The sequence below is a fragment of the Leptodactylus fuscus genome, chromosome 2 (assembly GCF_031893055.1).
Source record: "Leptodactylus fuscus isolate aLepFus1 chromosome 2, aLepFus1.hap2, whole genome shotgun sequence".
NCBI lineage: Eukaryota > Metazoa > Chordata > Amphibia > Anura > Leptodactylidae > Leptodactylus > Leptodactylus fuscus.
In genome coordinates, this window is record NC_134266.1 from 154,794,723 (window position 1) to 154,817,531 (window position 22,809).

Here is a 22,809-nt window from a genome sequence, read left to right on the forward strand (position 1 = left end):
CACAGGAAATGACGTCACGGGGGATGACGTCATATGCGTACCACAAATACGTTCCAAAAAGGGGGATGAATAGAGATGAGTGAACACTGTTCGGATCAGCCGATCTGAACAGCATGCTCCCATAGAAATGAATGGAAGCACCTGTGACGTCGGCCGGCCGCCGGCAAAGTCAGCGTCACAGGTGCTTCCATTCATTTCTATGGGAGCGTGCTGTTCAGATCGGCTGATCCGAACAGTGTTCGCTCATCTCTAGGGATGAACAATGTAAAAAAGTATATGGATGTAAATGAATAAAAGTGGAATGTCAGGCCAAATGTGAGTGAATAATATGTGTAGAAATGAAAAAGGAGGACAGGACAAAGAAAGGGACAAGAAAGCCAACTAAATAAAGCAAAGAAGGGGAAAGGGAAGAAAAACAGAAAACATAACATTAAATGAGATTACACGGTAGGATAAACGAGGGGGGGACTGATAATGATCAGGGGGGAACTATCTTGCGCTACCATATATCTGTACTAAACCCATAGGAGATGAAGAGATGTCACTTCGTCTGTGAAAGAAAATAAAAAATATATTAAAGTAGTCGTATAGTTAGGGATACAGAGCACACAATTATTCAATGTAATGAGCAAGATCCACTTCTACCTATGGAGAAAGGAAATTTAAGTAAGACAAAAGATATAGTGAAATATCACATCAACAAGGTAGCAAAGCATTCAATACGTAAAAGTTCGATCATATGCTCGGTTGAGTCCCATAGGCTCGATGGTATTGAGTGAGTGTATCCAAAAGGATTCATGTTGCTTAAGGATAGCGATCCAGTTGCCCCCTCTGCGGGGTTGTGGAATGTGTTCAATTATTTCTGATGGTAGACTTGTGCTTGGAGATACGGTCCCGTATATGTTTCACCTACGTAAAGTAGGACACAAGGACATTTGAGCAAATAAACACGTGAATCACACGTGAAGAAATGCTGGATAGGAAACCAGCGTCCTGTATGGGGATGTGAAAAATGATCCCCTCTGATCACCACAGAGCATTGTATGCAGTGGAGACAAGGATAAGTACCCTTCCTAGTCGTGGATAGAAAAGTTTGTCGGGAAACTCTATTAGTGCTACCAAAATCTGCTTTCACCAAGGTATCCCTTAAGTTCTCTCTCTTGAAACTTATGAGTGGAGGGTGTTTAAATTCCTCCACAGCGGGGAGTGCTCTGCACAAGATGGGCCAATGCTTCCGTATTATGCCATTGATTTTATGTGACATAGGGTGAAACTTCTGGACAAACGGAATTCTTTTGTTGGTGGGATGAACTGCTTGGTCATTATTAGGGCTATGTGTAAGAGCCTCCTTGAGTACTCTAGTGGGATAGCTTCTTTCAGTGAAGCGCTAGGTCATTTCGATGAGACGTAGTTGTTGAGTGTCAGGATTGGTTACAATCCGTTTCACTCTTTAAAATTGTGAAATAGGAAGTGATTTCTTAGTGTTTGGTGGGTGGTTGCTAGTCTAGGCTAATAGGCTATTCCTATCTGTAGGCGTGGTGTAAAGGTCAAAATCTATATGGCTTGTAGGATTTTTCAGGACCCATGTGTCCAAGAAGTTAAGTTTCAATTTGTCATAGTGTATGGTCAATTGCAGTTCAGGGTATATGCTATTAAGATTACTGTGAAAAGAGAGGAGAGTGTCCAAGGGACCATTCCAAACACAAAAAATGTCATCAATATAACACTGCCAAAACACAGAGAGTTGTTGGAATAAGGTATTGGAGTATACATGGACTAACTCGAAAATATACATAAAGATATTAGCATATGGTGGACGGAGGCATGTTTGAAACCATCGCGGTTCCACAAACTTGCAAAAACAAATCATCACCAAAGAGGAAAAAGTTGTTATGTAAAATTATATGCAACAGATCAATACATAGGTCTAGGTGTCTACCGGAAATGTTATTAGAAAGGAGAAACCGTCTAACCGCTTGGATACCCTTGTCATGTTGGATAGATGTGCAAAGGCTGGTCACATCCCAGGATACTAGGAAGGAGTCACTAGGGCATGGAGAGATGTCCCTTAGGGTCTACATAAAGTGGGAGGTGTCCAGGAGAAAGGAGGTAGTCTTGTAGACTACAAGAGTAAAGATGGAGTAAAGATCTTTTCCAGAAATTTGGCTAATGGAGCTAGAATGGAATCAGTGCTTGCCACTATTGGTCTTCCAGGTGGTTTATTTAGGTTTTTATGTACTTTGGGTAGTATGTAGAACACGGGAGTAATAGGGTGATGGTTAGTCGGGAACTCAACCGTCTTGGTATCAATAATACCATCAGTTAGATAATTGGTAAGTGTAGTGCATATCAGATCAGCTATTTGCAAAGTGGGATTATGTAACAATGGTTGCTACGTGTCAGAATCGTTAAGTTGACATTTAACTTCTTCCAGATAATCCACTTTGTCTTTTTGTTGTTTTGAAGCTCCCTCAGGGCCTTCCGTTCCTCTTGGGAAACATTAGAGTGGTGTTTGTATTTGCCTAGGGAAACGTCACGTAACAAGCCTTGTATATCCCTTTCAACCAGTGAGACATAGGTTTCAATAGGGTGATTGGTCTTAGGTGGGAGGAATGTGCTTCTGTTCCTGAGACCCAAATTGGAAATAGAGAAAATAGGGACTGTCATTTGCCCAATAGGGTTATCCGATGAGATGCCACTAGGCAGATGTAGGCATTGCTGGAGTGTATTGAGGCTAGCACCAGCTACTGTAGACTTGCCAAAGTAGGAGCACAAGCGCCACACTTTAACCAGTAGCTTGAGTAAATTGGAGTACATTGTTAGAAACCATTGCACCAATAATTTGAAAACGTGGGCCATGTGTGGACTATGTTTGACAAGAATCAACCAATTGAGTAAACTCAAAAAAATAGTAACTGCGCTGAACCAATAGCTAGAAACCATGAATTTTTAATGACGACACTTTATAAAAGTGTGTTTTATAAGGTGTCGTCATTAAAAATTCATGGTTTCTAGCTATTGGTTCAGCACAGTTACTATTTTTTTTAGTTTACTCAATTGGTTGATTCTTGTTATTTGGCTGCTTCCCCTAACATAGGGGTAGCTGATAGAACTGCTGCTCTAAAGAACCTATCTAATTCTAGTGGTTAATAGCCACCCAAGTTGCAGATCAGCTCAGTGCATTAATATATTTTTTGTTTATGGACTATGTTTGAGTCTGGCAAGCTCCAGATCTGCTAGCAGGTTCCGACCATTATCACATATGCCAACCTGCCTGGGCCCAGGTGCAGCGGGGCAAAAAACATTGCCATCTCATCCAGGATGGCATCCCTGACCTCGGAGGCAGTGTGCTGTCTGTCCCCCAAGCTGATGAGCTTCAGCATGGCCTGCTGACTTCTCCCCACGCCAGTGTTGCAGCGTTTCCGGCTCGTAGCTGGGGTCGATTTAACGGTGGCGGAGGAGGAGGAGGGTGGTGTTTCAGCACTCCTGCCAGGAATATTGGGCAGGGAGACAAGGCAGGCCGCCACAGTTTGCGACCCGGTCCCAACCTCAACTACATTCAGCCAGTGTGCCGTGATTGAGATGTAGCATCCCTGGCCGCATGCACTTGTCTACGCGTCTGTGGTCAAGTGGAACTTTGTGCAAAGCGCAGAACTTAGGGCCTGCCTGATGTTACGGGACATGTGCTGGTGCAAGGCTCAACTCACCCTAAGGGCCAAAAACACTGCTGGTGAATTTTGTTCAGTTCCAAAGGACTCTGTGTTTAGATTTGGCTCAGTCGCAGCTCCAGAACATGCCTTTGAAGGCAAGGTTTCCTTCAGTGGCTCCATCTCAGCAGCATGATGATGGTGAAGCTTGGTTAACTCTGGTGTCGGAAGGGAAAGTGGTTTCTGATCCACATCTAAAGTACTGGAGCATGTTGTTTGGACTGATCAGAACCTTGTAGAGGTAATGTAGAGTCTGATATTAAAGGACCATTAACGGTAGTAGTGGTTGCAGCCAATTCTCCACCTTTGTGGTCCTCTAAATAAAAGTTACCGCCAGGACTTGATGCCAAAATGTTATCAAGGTCAATGTCTGGGTCCTCAGTCCAATCCACTGCATCAATCCCACACAATGAGAGTGATGGTTCTGGAACCACCATTTTAGGGGCTAAGAATTGTAAAGGGGCTAACACTCTGCTGGTGCAAGGCTTTACTCACCCAAAGGGCAAAATCTCTGCTGGTAAGATGCTGAAGTCACCTAAAGGGCCTCAATCTTTGCTGGTAGCTCAGCTTAAGGGCCTCTAACTTAATTTGGAAGGGCTCACGTTAAGGGCCAGAAAAGTGAATTTTGGAAACTCTTACCATATCACACACACACATCCACAATGACAGTTCAGGGTGGGTACTGTTGGATTTCCCATTGCCTATTCCATCTGTGGTTGTCATGGGCAACGTGATTTAAAGGGGTGCTTGTTAATGTTTCTTTTGCTTAAATTTGGGTTTGTGTCCATCCATTTAGGGATGAAAGAAGATTTACTGGTATTTTCCCACTTTGATAGAGGTTTTTTTGAGTGTGGAAAGTGTGTAGTTGTTAGGCTGTGATAGTGGGGTAATACAGGGACTTTGGTGTGTTAGATGCCCCCAGGCATGCTTCCCCTGCTGTCCCAGTTGCATTCCAGAGGTGTGGGCATCATTTGCTGAGGTGTCATAGTGGACTTGGTGACCCTCCTGAGTCGAATGGTGGGTTCCCCTGAAACAAAGCATTTTCCCCATAGACTATAATGGGGTTAGATATTCGTTCGAATAGTCGAATATTGAGCGGCTATTCGAAATGAATAACGACTATTGAATATTTTACTGTTCGCTCATCTCTAATTTTGACCATCGGTCTTGTGAATGTAAAATTAATCTGTGAATGCCAAGCATAAAGATGTAATTTATAAGAAATCCACTAGGTGTCGCACACACTCTGGCAACACTTTCTATCTGGCTTTCAAGGTTATATCAGCACCACACATTACTTAGCTGTTATTTTTCTCATAATTTTTACACATTTTGGAAATTTTTTGAAGTTTTAGGCAAAACAGTTGTCCACTGATCATGTAAAGCACAGTGGTGGATCACTGATGATGTGGGATGTGTGAGCTTCAAAGGCAAAGGAAACTTGGTGGAGGTTGAAGGAAAGATGAATGGAGCACGTTATCAGCAAACAGTGGAGGCAAATTTGTACTCATCAGACAGGAAGTTGCGCATGGAACGTACTTGGATGTTCCAACATGACAACGATCCAAAACACAAGGCCAAGTCTACCTGTCATTGGCTACAGCAGAAGAAAGTAAAGGTTCTGGAGTGGCCATCTCAGTCTCCTGATCTCATTAACATTAAGCAACTCTGGGGATAGCTCAAGCGCACAGTACATGCGAGACAGCCCAGGAATTTACAGGAACTGCAAACTTTTTTTCCAAGAATGGCAGCTTTACCATCTGAGAAAATAAAGAGACTCATCCACAACTACCACAAAAGACTTCAAGCTGTCATTGGTGTTAGAGGGGGCAATGCACGGTATTAAGAACGGGTGTATGGGAATGTTTGAACAGGGCCATTATGATGTTTTTGTTTGTCATTAAAAGAGAAAACACAGAAGTTTGATAATAAATGGCTTCAACCAACCACTAACCATCAGGGGAGAAAAAGTTTTTATATGTTATCATTCATATTCTCTGAAAAAAGGCCACCCCCCCCCCCCAAAAAAAAAACAAAAAAAAAACGTAAAACTAAAAAACAGAAAAAGTAACAAAAACCATGAGCACCATTGATATGAGGCTAGGAATATCACAATAGGGATTTAACACTTCACCAACATTCAAGGCATTTCATGAAGATTGTCATTTTCATATAGTATGTCCTAGAAGGAAAAAAAAACAAAAACACCCCAAGTCGATACAATTTTCATTTCGTGGTATATGTGTGTGCATGTATATATTATTCAGAGTTTAGACATTGCATGTATAGAGTCAAGTATAGAGAGAATGTAACTGGCACAAGGGATAATACTAGAAAACAAGATGGAAACACAAAAATATTAACCTTGGAGCTGAAGATCCCGTAGATATATGGATGTAATAAAGCCAAAGTAAACCATACCCAACAGTCATATGGCGATGTACTCTCATCCATACATAACCCTAAACTGGCATCATACATCATCACATTAGATTTTTCTTATGGCTACTTCGTATAGGGTGGTCAATCAAGCTGACTATGTGGAGACATTTCCAGGTATAGGGGATACAGGGGTCCATGTGACCCACAGTCGAGGTGGGTCCTGCAGCACTACCGGATGGTGGTGGTAGTAGAAGTAGTATTTCCCCCAGGGCACTTCCAGTTGGAGAAGGGACCTCTCTTCCTCTGAGCCGGTGTGGTGGTATTCAGAAGGGCCCTGATGGTATGCAGGCAACTGAACAGAAGAAAACAGCAGATTGACGCACCCTGACGAAGCAGGGTGTGCGTGTGGGGGCTCTGAGTGGAGGTCGCAGTGGTAAGCACATGGATATACAATTGTTTGTTGTACGATTTTTGTATGTGGTGTCACTTTTATAGGTACTTTATCTCCAACAGAAATGAGTCCATTTTTGAGGTGTTTATAGGTGGTAACTTGATGCAATATATCCATCTCTTATAGTCCTACTACATCTATTTACTAATAATGAAATTTTGGTGGTTTGGGGGGACCCTATATATATATCATACCTTTCTATTAAAGGGGTTGTCCCATGAAAAGCATGCTATCTATACTGCTAGTTTATGTGGATTTAAGACTTTTCCTTAATACATTGCTTTATCAAAACTGTTTTGTTTGGCTGCTATCTTAATTTATTCACTTCATTGTTGACACTGAATTTTTATGGCTACTGGACTCATTTCCCAAGTAACTTAGCTGCCTGCTCTCAGGGGGGGAGGGAGGGGCTGACAAGCAACAGAGCTCCTCAGATAGAGGAGGGAGGAGGAGAGAGCTCCGGGATTACTGTGCTGTCTATCTTCAGCTTTTCCACTTATCAGCCGGTTTAATTGAATTTGGCTGATAAGGGCTGAGATAAGGAGTCCGTTACCTCTGTATGTAATGCAAGCTTACTCAAATCCAGCCTGCTACATCAGTTTCCACATCAGCTTCATACTGTGGTAATGCATTTACAACCAATCCCTCATTACTGACTGCAAACATAGCAGAGCAAATGAAACCCCGCCTACCAATGTGCCGAGAAATCCAGGAAGTGAAGAGAGCACAGAGCCTTCAGGCTGCAGAACAAGAGTTATGGGAATACCCCTTTAAGGAGTATATCTGAAGATTCCAGCCATTTGAATTGATATTATATTACCTTACCAAGGACTATATTTTGAGTATTTGAAATACACTCCAACCATGTATTAACCCCTTGGATACCTAATCTATTTCATGTGAGACAACCTCAATTCACACCATAATCTCTGGTACTGAAGGTATCTACATTTATGTATTTGATGCATACAGTTGTGTACTTCCTATCATCTAAACACTGCGCCCGCCCCTACTGGTCTGAACAAAGGAGGGGGGGGGATGTGGGAAGGTGACAGGCAAAGTGCTGGAGTTCCACTATATCAGCCCCAGATTCATGACTTATGTGTGGTGCAGTGCAGGTCTGGAATAGGTGTCAGCCCAGGTATGGGTCCTTAGTGCCTAGGTCTGTTCTGACACTGAGAACCTTGTGATACAGTACAATGCTTTTTTTGGTTGATTTGTGTAGCTGGTAGTAAGCCACACGTACAGTTAGTATTTTTCTGTTTAGTTAGCACTCAGACAAGCAGGATTTTGTTTGACGTTATTTTACCTGAAGTTAATGCTGTATTTTATTTTGCTCATTTTTGTGCCTGACGTAAAGGTTTATTTATTTTGCTGTTTTTCTTAAGTAAACTGCTTTGCTGCAACATTTGTGTCCCTGTCTCTCAGTAGTTGGGTCCCCACCACTGCTTCTACCGAGCGACCTTCCCCACAATTGTTATCATTAAACAATTATCATTACATTTTTTCATAAATATAACTGGGAATGTAAATGAGTCAGTATGGGGAAGGTATTTCTGTATTTCCCATTTACCAAAATATGAACTAACTAAAAATGTGGGCAGGAGTCATGAAATGTAATGTGTGGACCTGGGACACAGCTCAGGCTCTTATAATGTGTTGGATCGGCCACCTTCGTTATATTAAGTACTATTAAGATCCTAAAACAAGCTCAGATACACATAAGTGTTAGATCATTGGGGGTTCAACTCCCAGGAGCCCCAGTGATCAAGAGAATGGAGGCCTGAAAGTTTCATGTGAACGGATCGCTGGCATGAATGCGTGACCATTACTTCATTCACTTCTATGGGGCTACTAGAGGTACAATCACTGGTTATTATTTTTTTTTATTATTTATTTTTATAGCACCACTAATTCCATGGTGCTTTACATTTGGGGGTTTACATACAATACACAAAATATACAGGTAAATATAATACTAACAGTGACCGACTGGCACAGTGGGGTAGAGGGCCCTGCCCGCGAGGGCTTACTATTTATGATTATGACAAAGCCCTTAAACCTTTCTGTAATGTTTTTTTGTCCATTTTGGAGTCTTCACATTGTAATTATATAATCATTTCTCGAATGCTTTGATATACTTATCACATACCTCCCAACTTTTGAAGAACAGAAAGAGGGACAAAATGTGCGGCGCGCGTAGCAAATTTAGCTCCACCCACTTTTATGTTGACCCTACCCATTTTCATTCAATTTTTTCATGTGCCCCAACACAGTATAATCCTCCTACAGTCACCTGTACACTATATGTCCCCACATTATATTGTTCCCTTGCAACTGCCCCACAGTATTGAGTCCCTCTCCTGGTGCCCCAGTTTAAACTGGTGGAAACTAGGGGACATGAAACTGGGGCAGCTGGAGGGGGACATTAACAGTGGGGGTAGTTGGAGGGGAACAAATGGCAGCTGGAGCAGGGCATGAAACTGGGGGCAACTATAGGGGACATTAAACCATAGGGGTAGCTGGAGGGTGACATTAAACTGGGGGCAACTAGAGGCAGAATGGTCCTCCTCCAGCTACCTCCACGGTTTAACCCCTTCCCGACATGCACCGTAATAGTACGGCGCATGTCGGGTCTGTAACTATGGCGACCGCCCGGGAGCCGGGCGGCCGCCATAGCCGCCGGGTGTCTACTGCTTTAAGCAGTAGACAACCAGCTCTAATGCCTCCGATCGGTCCCCGGACCGATCGGAGGCATTAACCCCTCCGGCGCTGCGGTCAAAGGCGCTGAAGGCGCCATTTTCCCGGCGGCGCATGGGCGCCGCCATTTTGGCCGGGATCGCCGGCTCCTGGAGCATGCTCCAGGGCCGACGTCATGTTGCCATGACAGCCGGGAGCCTTTTTAAAGGCTCCCAGCCGGTCTGCAAATTCTCTCTTTTGCAGGCTGGTCTATGCAGCCTGCAAAAGAGATGATGATTTTTTGCAATGCATTGCAATGCATTATCATCAGACCCCCTGGGGTTCAACACCCCTAGGGGGTCTAATAAATGCAAAAAAAAAAAAAAAGTAAAAAAAAATATAAAAAGTATTAAAAGTTCAAATCACTCCCCTTTCCCTAGAACAAATATAAAAGTAGTTAAAAACTGTGAAACATATACATGTTAGGTATCCCCGCGTCCGAAATTGCCCGCTCTACAAATCTATAAAAATATTTTTCCTGTTCGGTAAACGCTGTAGTGGGAAAAATAGTCAAAAGTGCCAAACCGCCGTTTTTTCACTGTTTTGATTCTGATAAAAATTTTAATAAAAAGTGATCAAAGCAATAACATTTCCCGAAAATGGTAGAATTAAAAAGTACACCCGGCCCCGCAAAAAAAGACGCCCTATGCATCCCCGTACACCTACGTATAAATAAGTTACGGCCGTCGGAATATGGCGACTTTTAGAAAAAAAAAATTTTAACATAGTTTTGGAATTTTTTTTAGGGGTCAAAATGTAAATAAAACCATATAAATTTGGTATCCCTGGAACCGTACCGAAACACAGAATAAAGGGGACATGTCATTTTGGCTGCACAGTGAACGCCGTAAAACCAAAGCCCGTAAGAAAGTCGCAGAAATGCATTTTTTCTTCAAATCCACCCCATTCTGAATTTTTTTCCTGCTTCACAGTACATTATATAGAATAATTAATGGTGGCATCATGAAGAAAAATTTGTCCTGCAAAAATTAAGACCTCATATGGCTCTGGGAGCGGAGAAATAAAAAAGTTATGGGGTTTAGAAGGAGGGGAGTCAAAAACGAAAATCAAAAAATGCCATCGGCGGGAAGGGGTTAATGCCCCCTTCTGTTGTTCCCAGTTTAATCTCCCTCCAGTTTAAGTGCCCCCCTTCATCTGCCCTATTTCATGTCCCCCCCTCCATCTGCCTCCAGTTTCATGTTCCCTTTCCATCTCTGCCCCTAGGTTACTGAGAGACACACACACACACACACACACACACACACAAACACAGACAGACACACACAGCCAGCCACACACACACACTCTCCATCCTGCATGACACCATACCTCCCAACTTTTGAAGAACAGAAAGAGGGACAAAATGTGCGGCGTGCACAGCACACCGCGACAATTTTAGCCCCGCCCACTTTTATGTTGACTCTGCCCATTCCCATTTATTTTTCATGTGCCCCCACACAGTATAATCCTCCTACAGTCACCCGTACATTATAATGTTCCCTTTCAACTGCCCCACAGTATTAAGTCCCTCTTCTGGTGACCCAGTTTAAACATCAAACTGGATCAGCTGGAGGGGGACATTAGCAATGGGGGTAGTTGGAAGGGACAATAAATTAATGGCAACTGACGTGGGACATTAAACGGGGGCAACTAGAGGGGGACATTAAACTCTGGCAGCTGGAAGCAGACATTAAACCGTAGGTGTAGCTGGAGGGAGACATTAAACTTGGTCAGCTAGAAGCAGACATAGGGGTAGCTGGACGGTGACATTAAACTGGGGGCAACTAGAAGCAGACAGGTCCCCCTCCAGCTACTCCCACGGTTTAATGCTCCCCTCCAGGTGTTCCCAGTTTAATGTCACCCCAGTTTAAGTACCCCCTTAATCTGCCCCATTTCATGTCCCCCTCTCCATCTCTGCCCCCAGCATAATGATACACACAGACAGACAAAGACAGAAACACACTCTCTCTCTCCATCCTGCTTCTCTCCCCCCCCCGTCAGTACCTTACAAGCGTCTCTTTATCTCTTCACTGCACGGGACACTGACATGCCCACCTAGTCACATGACTGTGTGATGTCACACAAGGTCCTTCTACAAGAGCGAAACGTACCTCCGATCACCAGAGACTTTTATCTGTTGATCGGAGGAATGATTGTTTAATACAACATTAAAGGGACAGAGCGGGATATGCAGGGGGCTGGGCGGGACTGTGGGACAAGGGCAGGAAAGCGTGAGTGTCCCACCAAATGCGGGACATTTGGGAGGTATGTGACACAGACACGTGTTACTACCTACACAGGGAAGACGCTGCAGGTAGTTCTGTTTTGCTTTGTTATTCTCTGCACGGGACTGTAGAGGAGGGGGGCTCATAGGTCACATGTTCAGTCTCCTTCCTTTCAGATAGTTTTTTTCAGTTCGTTTTTTCTTTTTCTTCCCCTGTTCCTTAGGGAAGAAGACACTGGGTTATTATGGCTTAAGTGCCTGCTGAACGGTCCCTGCGCCCCCCTCCCCCTTGGGGGGGCAGAGAGGAGAGGGTTTACAGTTCACCTACTACTTGTTGGGCGGTCTTTGCGGCAGCGTTCCACTTCACGGTGGTGAGGCTTCAGCCCCCGCCGCATGGTGTTGCCTCAGAACCTTTCTTTCTGGCTCCAAGTTTACGGGGGACCACAGGTTATGGCGCACTCCCTGTGTGGCCTGGTAGTGGCTTCTGGTGCACGGGTTGCATACTGGAGACTGTGCTTCGCTGGAGGTCTCTCTCCCCTTGCGTAAGGGACAGGGTTTTTCTTGTGGTAGCGGAGTTTGTGTGTCCTCGATGTTTGGTCCAGGCCAGGTGTTCTAGTGTCACGTGGCGGTGGCCTCGTCCCTTCCGGCCTACTCCTTATTTTAGGAGGCCTTGGTCTGTTCACCCCTGCCTTTCTGATATACCTGTTATCCGTGGGGCTACCTGTTGCTACCTGCACTCTACCATTGTTTTATGGGGGGGGTTTTAACTACCTGGCTACCTTTCTACTGTCATTTCTGGGTAAGTGGCCAGATATTTGTCACTTGTGGTAGCCGCCTGCCTTGGTGGCTACCCACTTCTACAGTTCGGACGGATAATCTTTGCTCCATCTGCGGAGTCTTCTGGAGGCCACTTTGCTGTTGTTTCTGGCCCTATATCTGTGTCTACCTGCGGTGTACTGAATTGCAGCCGCTGCTTGCTGACTTGCCGTGGACTACTGGCTGACTGCCTGACTGCTGTCCAGGGCTGTGTTGCTATTGCTATTACTATAGCGGTCATCTACCTCTGATTTTGCTAGACGGCCATTTTTGCTTGCTGCCGCCCTCTGTGCCTGCCTGATTATTGGCTAGTGGCCACCTGTGGTGACTTCCTGCCTAGGTTGCTTGATGGCGGCTTGCCTGTGACCACCGGGTGATCCTCCTGTGGATCGCCTGTCGGCTGTTTCCTGTGGTATCCTGACGATTCCTAGCTGCTACCTGGTGAGGCTACTGGCTGCAGTCCATTGGTCAACTAACTGCCTGTTGCCACCTGTGGTGCCTGCTTTGTCAGCTTGCCTTTTGTGGCTATGATTTGTGTTCCAGCTTCCGATAGGTGTAATTTAAGTGTCCTGTTCTTTTACATCTGTGGATCTTTATAACTCCTGTTGGTTTCTTTTAGAGCCTGGGATCCTCAGGACTAGAAAATAAGATGGGGGACACAATGTAAATGTTAACCTTGTTGCTGAAGATCCCGTAGATATATGGATGTAATGAAGTCTAAGTAAGCTGTAGCCGTAGTAAGTAAGCCCACAGTCATATGGCAGCGTACTTTCATCCATACATAACCCCAAACTGGCATCATATACCATCACATGAGATGTTTTCTATGGCTACTTTGCATATGATGGTCGACCAAGCAGATGACTATGTGGAAACATTTCTAAGTCTAGGGGATACAGGGGTCCTTACTGCCTAGCACTGAGCTTTAAGGCCAGCCCCTCTGAAAGTGCAGGGATAAGGGTGCTAAAACTAACAGCAACAATATCTCTGCAAACAGGACACATACCAGAAAAGCTGATGGTGTGCTGAATTTAGTGCACTGTTAGCTTTCTAGCAGTAAATAACTTTGCTAATGTCAGAAAACATGAAAAGTTCTCTTTATGGGGTGGGGTGCCAACAGCCAACTCCCTCATGAATCAATTGTTCAGAGGCCTGTTTACTACACAGTACACGGATCTATAATCAGTTGACTCCATGCCCTGTATAGTGGCACTAGTATTGCAGCTCAACTCTCATTGAAGTTCTAGGGAACTGAGATGCAACACCAGGGCTCTACCACTTCCACAGTGGCTCCGTCATGGTCTGGGCTGTGTTCACATGGTCGCAATTGGGCCCCATTGTCCTGGTGCAGGGTTCAATGGTGATCGATACGTGCAACTTATGGCAGACCGTCTGCACTGCAACCCTTTCTGGTGTTGGAGTTCCCTGATTGGGGATGCTGTGTATCAACAGGACAATGCAACATGTCATCGCTTGTTGGTGGCACAGGACTGGCTTAATGAACACACCAGTGACCTCATAACCATCAATTGGCCTGCCCGCTCGCCCGATATCCGTGTCCGCTCCATGGATCCAGTGCTAACTACACAGGACCAATTGTGGGCTGCAGTGCAGACTGCACATATCAATATCCCTCCAAAACTTTTCCAATACCTTGTAGAGTTCATGTCTCATCGTATTGCTGCAGTTATCATGGCTCGTGGAGGGCCGACCCTCTATTAACGGCGCATCCGGTACTTTCCCATGACTTTTGGCCACTCAGTGTATACCATATATTTATTTCTTTTAATTTTTTTCCCCACGTTATACATAACTTTTTCAAAATGAAAAAGACAGGTTTTTGATTTTTTTTTTTTCCATCGTAGCCCTGGGGGGCTGATTCAGGGAACCTTTCAGATGCCATGGTTGTTATTTTAAATATGCCCATAGATATAGTTATATGCACTATGTAGATCATTTCAACATTTTGCTTCCTATGTTTTATGTGCATTTCATGAAATGTTGCAAGGATTCTTGACTAATGCAGTATGCAATCACATATAACAAAGAGGAAGTTCATAAATACTTGGTTTAGTTCACTTTTCTGATGTCCTGCTTCATTTCATGGGAAAAGTATTGATCTTCATGATGGTTGAAGTAACTCCATGAAAAATACAGACTAGATGAATAAACCTATAATGTCAATAGCATGACAGTGGCATGTTGGAGGTCCCACCACTTCATGTGTGTTTTCCTTGTCTCTCCAGTCATCCCATCATATCTGTCTTTGCCATTCATTTATGCATGTCCTAGAAATTTGGATACTTTTGAAATATAAGTTCAACATATCCTCAAATGTTGGCAATGCACTTTTTAGTGAGTCTGCCACCGCCAAAACCATTTGTAGGCTGACACCAAACATTTAAAAAAAATCTGCGTCTTTCTTTTGTTGCAGATTTTGCTACTCTTTTTTAAGCCAAAGCCAGGACAGGATAGGTCATCAATAAGTGATCTGCCAAGGCCTGACACCTAGACCCTGCACAGATTTTCTGTTCTAGTAGCCTTGGCCAGAAGCTGCTGGTGGACAGGTGGCACAGTACTGCAGCCCCATCCATTCCACACCAGTGGAATCGGTGAAATGCAGCACTGCACTTATTTAAATAGGAGCCCTGTATGCGCTGCCTGTCCACTAGCAGCTTCCAGCATATGAAACCTGCTAGAACAGAGGATCTGTGTGGGCTCAATGGTGTCAGTCTTCAAGAGATCACATACTGATGACCTATCCTGTGGCGCCACAGAAGCACCATGCTAGTCTATGGAACCGCCAAATATATGGCCCGGAGGCCCGTGAAAAATACAGTAGTGTGCGAGCAGCCACTAAGGATACCAGACGTGTTTTATCAGTGCATATGTGTGTGTGTGTGTTTGTGTGTGTGATCCATATGTATGTATGCATGCGTGTGTGCATACATGTGTGTGGTATGTGTATATATGTGTGTGCGCACATGTGTGATCCATGTATATGTATGCGTGTATGTGCACATGCGTGTATATGTGTGTTGTGAGAGAGTGAAGGGTGTAGTCTTCGAAGACAGGTATATTCAAGCCAGGCTCCTAAAGGGTGTATGGTGAGACCCACACCAGGGAGGTCAGCTGACTAATCAGGCCCTAATAACAGTCTGTGTGTGAAGACTAGCAGTGTGGCACCACACTGACAGAGCTGACCTGTCCAGACTGAACTTCCAAAGCAGGTACTGTGCCACCTGTTGCTAAGGTGGGAGACTGGTAGCCAGTCTCCTGTATAGCCAGGGAAAGTTTCTTTAAGTTAGTTTCTCAGCCGAGAAGGATTTTGTTTTGTTTATCCTGTGGATTTACAAAGGCAGTGTATGCACTACAAGTGAATAAAGCCTGAACTCGTGTGCAATCCAGTGTCTGTGTCCTGCACTGCTACAAGCATCTATCTGAGCGATTCCCCACAGTGCATATACACGCTTGTGATCCGTATGTATGCATGTGTGCATGCATGCATGCATGCAGTCCTTGTATATGTGTGCGCAGACACGCATGTGTGTGCTTCATGTGTGTGTATGTATGTGTGCGTGTATGCATGCACGTGTGTGGTCCGTGTATATGTATGCATGTGCGTTTGTGTGTGCGCACATGTGTGATCCATGTGTATGTATGCACGTGTGCATGCGCACATGTGGTCCATGTATATGTATGTGCGCATGTCATACATGTGTTTGAGCGTCCGCAGTGCAAGGGTCCATGCGTGTGGTAGTTGTGAGTAAGTACGCATGAGCTTTGTTCGCATGTGTGCATAGGGTGAATCCATCTGAGTGTATTTGCTTGCTTGCGTGTGTGTGGTGTGCATGTGGTATTTGTGGGATGGTGTTTGTGTCTAGAGTGCTATAGTGTTTTTGTGGTCTGTCATGGCATTTGTGTGGTGTTGTGCTTGTGGGTTGGTGTATGTGTGATGTTTATATGGTGTTTATGAAATGTTTGTGTGGTGGTATGGCCCCCTTAGCAGTGACTCTTTGGCGCTGTCACTATAATCCGTCCCTGTCAGTCACATTTGTTGTTTTCTCCTCAGTACTTTCACCTTCCCATTTCCCCATTATATGTATAGGGCCTAACTTCAGGGGCCCCAATCTCATGACGGGGGGAAGCTAGCGAGATGTAATGTGTGCAGTATTCTGCTCCTGTGGGTGGAGAGGGGGCGTGCCAAATTTCAGCCAAATCGGGCGAGAACTGTGGATTTTGTATAGAGCGGACTACTACAGATTGAGTTTTATATATATACAGTGTTGGCCAAAAGTATTGGCACCCCTGCAATTCTGTCAGATAATACTCATTTTCTTCCAGAAAATGATTGCAATCACAAATTCTTTGGTATTATCTTCCTTTAATTTGTCTTCAATGGAAAATCACAAAAATTGTCATAAAACCAAATTGGATATAATTCCACACCAAACATAAAAAGGGGGTGGACAAAAGTATTGGCACTGTTTGAAAAATCATGTGATGTTTCTCTAATTTGTGTAATTAACAGCACCTGTTACTTACCTGAGGCAACTAACAGGTGGTGGCAATAACTAAATCACACTTGCAGCCAGTTGAAATGGATTAAAGTTGACTCAACCTCTGTCCTGTGTCCTTGTGTGTACCACATTGAGCATGGAGAAAAGAAAGAAGACCAAAGAACTGTATGAGGACTTGAGAAGCAAAATTGTGAGGAAGCATGAGCAATCTCAAGGCTACAAGTCCATCTCCAAAGACCTGAATGTTCCTGTGTCTACCATGTGCAGTGTCATCAAAAAGTTTAAAGCCCATGGCACTGTGGCTAACCTCTCTAGATGTGGACGGAAAAGAAAAATTGACGAGATATTTCAACGCAAAATTGTGCGGATGGTGAATAAAAAACCTCGACTAACATCCAAACAAGTTCAAGCTGCCCTGCAGTCCGAGGGTACAACAGTGTCAACCCGTACTATCCGTCGGCGTCTGAATGAAAAGGAACTGTATGGTAGGATACCCAGGAAGACCCCACTGCTTACCCAGAGACATAAAAAAGCCAGGCTGGAGTTTGCCAAAACTTACCTGAGAAAGCCAAAAACGTTTTGGAAGAATGTTCTCTGGTCAGATGAGACAAAAATAGAGCTTTTTTTTGGAAAAGGCATCAACATAGAGTTTATAGGAAAAAAAAAGAGGCCTTCAAAGAAAAGAACACGGTCCCTACAGTCAAACATGGCGGAGGTTCCCTGATGTTTTGGGGTTGCTTTGCTGCCTCTGGCACTGGACTGCTTGACCGTGTGCATGGCATTATGAAGTCTGAAGACTACCAACAAATTTTGCAGCATAAAAAAGCTGCGTTTTTTTTTTGTTTTTTTTTTTTTGGGGGGGGGGGGAGGTTTCAAGGTAGGACCTTAGCCAAAAAGATAAGTGTAGGTTTCTTGTACCAGTTTTCTTGTACATTGTTAGGCGTCATGTTAAGGATTGCTACACCTTCATGTGTAAATGCTTACCATATTTATTTCTACCACACTATTAAAAAAGTCAATGATGGATTTTAATTAACAATTTATTAGGAAACTAAAAATCCACTTGCAGGTAAAGTACTCTTTGCATTCAGTAAAGGGGTGAAGTAGATGGGGCATTTTACTGCTCTGTTCTTGTTACCTCCATGGGATGTCTAGAAAAGCCTGGAAGATCATGCGTGCTTTATAAAGCTCTAACATAGTAATAAAATACTACAAATACTACTGCAGAAACTATGCAGGCACAATAAACTGATCAAGTCCAGTATAGGGCTCGTACACATCTGCATCGGGTCTCCGTTCTGCAGGTTTCCGTTTCCTGCACAAAACAGAGGCAGGAGACGGAAACCTGCAGGACTCATTTGAATGGGTTTTAAAGATGTCCGACCGTGAGCGTTTTATGCTGTCCGCCGGACACAGAGTCAGACATGCAGTACTCTGTCCGGTTTTAAAACAAAAACAAAAAAAAAAAAAACCTCAGAACGGACTCCGGGCGCTAGTGTGAACCTAGCGTCAAAAGTAGAATTGCTTGAGGTGGTGAAATGTTCTCTTTAACTGATGTTAATATCCTCCACAGTTGACCAATAGCAGGAAAGGGAAACAAATTACACAACTTTTGAAAACAATTGTGTAGAAAAGGCAAGCTGTATTCTGTGCAACTAGAGGAAATATAAGTAATACATATAAAGCTCAGGGCTCCTGCACTTTACAGTTTGGTTCTATGTGACAACACACAGATCAGCTGTGGATAAAGTATGGGCACATACACTGTCGCTAAAAAAGAGAACCATGTTTCCGTTGTGTGGTTTGTACAGGATAAAGCATAATGAAAGAGTGACAGGCTTAGCCACTACAGAAGATGATGGAAAGTCAGTAACTATGTAAAGTGCTACTGTCTTAACATTTCTAGGAACACCTTCTGCAACACCATATATTCAGTATTCCAGTCATGAATTTATATATGCTATTTCAATTCAAGCAAAATCTGGGAATTATTTTCATAAAACACTACCGTTCAGGTAGTCGCACACTATAAAAAGTTTCCCACAGTTAAGTCTGGTGACACAACCCCCGCCTTACCATACATTTGTCTGTAAATGCTCCATGAGCTCAGCACAGTGATACAAACAATATATGAAACGTCTAGCTAAAATAAGGAATATTCGCAGTTGTGATCAGTTAACTCTGCATATGCAGTGATGTGCAATATATTAAGCATGTGTGGAAAAAAAATGCTGCAAAGTAAGAATATTTGCAAAAACAATAGTGTAAATAGTTTATTCTTTAGTACACATCGCTATATTGTTCCACTCAGTGGCATAACTACCGCTGAGGCAGCAGAGGCAGCTGCCACAGGGCCCGACACGTCAGGGTGCCTGGGCCCCCGATGTGTCAATTTGAATTTTTTTTTTTTTTTTTTTAACTTCTGCAAGAATGGGACGGGGGCCGGGGGCTAACTTGAAACTTTTTTTTTTTTTTTTTGGGGGGGGGGGGGGGGAGGATATCTCCTGAGGCCAGGGCATCTCCGCTGTTAACTCTTACAGCGGAGATGCCTAAGCTCGCTATTACATACCCGGCATCCGGACCCTCTGAGTCAGAGGCAGAGTACTGGAAAGCGAACACCCCGTGTTCCTAGTTACGCCACTGGTTCCACTGAAGTGTCCCTGCAGGTATGTCTACACTAAATTCTGCATTTCGATTTTCTCAAGCTTCTCATTCCCTTCTGGATGTCTACAACGACAACTGGTTGTCCGAAAACGTGGGACTCTGTATTTTTAAACTAATTTCCCATTGCCTCTTGGCAAAAAGACCAGATTTCCCATCTGTGTAAATTACTTTAAAGATCATAAAACATAATGTTTATTATCCTTAAACGTTAGAAAAAAAGAGACAAAAAAGCAAATAAAACACTCAATTCTCTGTACCAGGGAATTATTGGTAGTTCATATTTTTAGATATTGTGCTTAATCCTGGAGACTTTTGCCAAGATATATGTCTCCAACATAGCAATTCATCAATAACAAAGTCCCTGCACTACAGATGGGATAAAAAAAAATCCCAGTCTGACAGTGAATACACACTGCTATTATGAAGGGGGTTTCCCATTTACTGTTTCAGCAGCCAAGGGACAAAGTCTTGTTACAATGCAAAACACACATCAGGCGCCACACTGGGTATTGTGAGCCCCATGTAGAGATCACAATGTACTTTTTTTTTTTTCCTATCAGTATGTCTTTATAGAATGAGAGGAAATCCACACAAACACAGGGAGAACATACAAACTCCTTGCAGATGTTCCTGGCGGGATTCGAACCCAGGACTCCAGTACTGCAGTGCTACCCACTGAGCCACCATGTTGTCCACCAGGTTTGTACCTTTTTTAAGGTGGTTGTATATTAGACAGCTGTAGTATATTTACATTCTGATTTGTTAATATGTGTGTATATGCTACTATACAGGCTGTCTAACATATACCCCTTTAGTTTTGGATGTTACTATCTTTATATACCGTTATTGATATTTCATTACCTTATACCCAGTCATGCCACTGTTTAGATGGGTTTCTGGTACTATTTGGGCCCTAATTTGATCTGACATGTACCCCAAAATCTCAATATCGATACATCACCGTTATGATGTGATAGAGGCTTATCAATCTAATTGTTGATAGTACTGAAATCCTGTGATATACATTGTCTGGGTTGTATGATTTTTCCCACGTATAAGTTGGGAGTGGGGTTGAGCCGATCTTAACTTTTCAGGATCGATTTTAAAATCCGATTTCCGATCATTTTTCATTCGAACCCGATCTCTATCCCAATTCTGATCCCAATGCAAGTCATTGGGATTTTTTTTATTAACAGGAGATCGGATTTTAAAAGCAATCCTATTCACCATACAGCATGGAATCTAACAATTGAACGCTTTAATTGTTAGAATCCACGCTGTGTAGTTAATCACTAAGTAGCCAGAGGATTTTTTTTTAATCCTCTGGCTACTTAGTCCCCCCTGGTGTCCACTTACCTACAGAGATGGCTGCTCCGGTGCCCGGTGTTCTCCTTCTTCGCCTCACTGCCACTACATGCTGCTCTTCTCGCCTCGCTGCCCCCTGCTTCCCAGGTTAGGAGAGTGTGGGTGGGTTAGAAGAGTGTGGGCGGGTACTGGGAGGGGAGCCCACACTCTCCTAAGCCATAAGCTCCGCCTTCCTAGCTCTTTAAACACTAACCTGGGAGGCGGCGGCGGCAGCAAGGCGAGAAGAGCAGCGTGGAGCAGCAGCGAGGTGAAGAAGGAGATCACCGGGCACCGGAGCAGCCATCTTTGGAGGTAAGTAGCTACTAGAGATGTTAGTTTAGTCTCCCATTAGAATGAATGGAGGCAGCCAGCACGCAGGGGGTTAAGGCTGTGTGCCGGCTGCTTCTATTCATTCCTATGGAACCGCAGCGGAGCCTTCACACTGAGTATACACTCCACTCAGAATGAGCGGAGCGTATACTCAGTGTGAAGGCTAAGCAAAGCATTGTGGGAAATAGTACCGATCTCGATCCCACCTAAAAAGATCGTGTTTGGAATTCCGATCGCGATCGTGAAATTTTCTCGATCGCCGATCGGAATCCGATCTTTTCCGAACACGATCGCTCAACCCTAGTTGGGAGAGATATTATGCCCAGAAACAGACTACTACAGGCAAGCCACCAGAGCTACAACTGATTCTCTAGTCATTTCCTGTATATACAAATGGATAACCAGCCAAATAACACTGGATTTTTGTTTGAATAAGTTCACTATTTGTTAAATATTATATATTTACAATATTCTCTGGCAGACATGGGGTTAACACTCTACTGACATCATATCTGTTGCATTTTGGGTGCATGGGTGCGGTTAGAGTGCACCATAGTAGAAATCTCCTTACATAGCTGTAACATGGAAGGTAACACCCACTCTCATGAACATAAATGAGTGACCGACACACACGTCGGGGTTGTCGTCGTCATCCATGAGGGAGATCCATGGGGAATCTATGGCAGGTCTGTCTGCCATCCCTCTCTGTCATCCTGGACAAGATGTCGTGAATATCCCAGATGACCAGACCAGATGACAAGCATGAACCAAGCTGTAACTACAAAGTATCCAGATAATTTAACTTCTCTGAAGATGTAAGCTATTGACAATTGACTGATATTTGTGTTATTTGGACATTTTCCCTGTTCCTGTGTTTTCCTTCAAGATATTAATAAACCTCTACACTGATTTATAACAAGCTGACTTCTTCCTATCGTGGATAAGGCCTACAACACGTGACACAAGTCTATCCCACAATTTCAAGGCCAGGTACGGATATTTAACAGTGGACACAAGTCTTACCGGCAAATACTAGATATTTAACACTATTAGATGTAAGTCCTCCGTGTGCCATCAAGTACTTCACACCACAGAAAAACGAGGCCTGAACTTAACAATCATCAATTACTGATATTTATCCACAAATCTGTAACTGACTTTCAACTGCCTGATGAAAGGTGTCCAACCTGAAACGTTGTAATCATAACACAATTAAATGATGGGAGTGCGGTTCAACTTTCTCTTTTTGCTGTATAAAGTGGGAGGTGGTCAGCGCCTCTTAGACCGGGCACTCTTTCATGATCCATTACTTGAGTGCTTCTTGACCTACATTTGTAGTTATAGTTTGAGCATCTCTTACCTGTGAACAGTTTATTTTTTATTTACTGCAGTATGAAATGAAGACTGACATTGATTTCTATAAAATAAAAATCTTTATTGCACTACAATGTAAAGATAATTACCACGCACATGACAGCTATATTGTAGTTATAGAAATTATACAGTCTTAGTTTAGTTTTCCCAGATTGTATAACATTCTAATCTCTGACAAACTGTTTTAAAGGGAACATGTAATCAGAATATAAACATATGGCATGAAATAACAGGAACCAACATTACAAAGAACTAGCA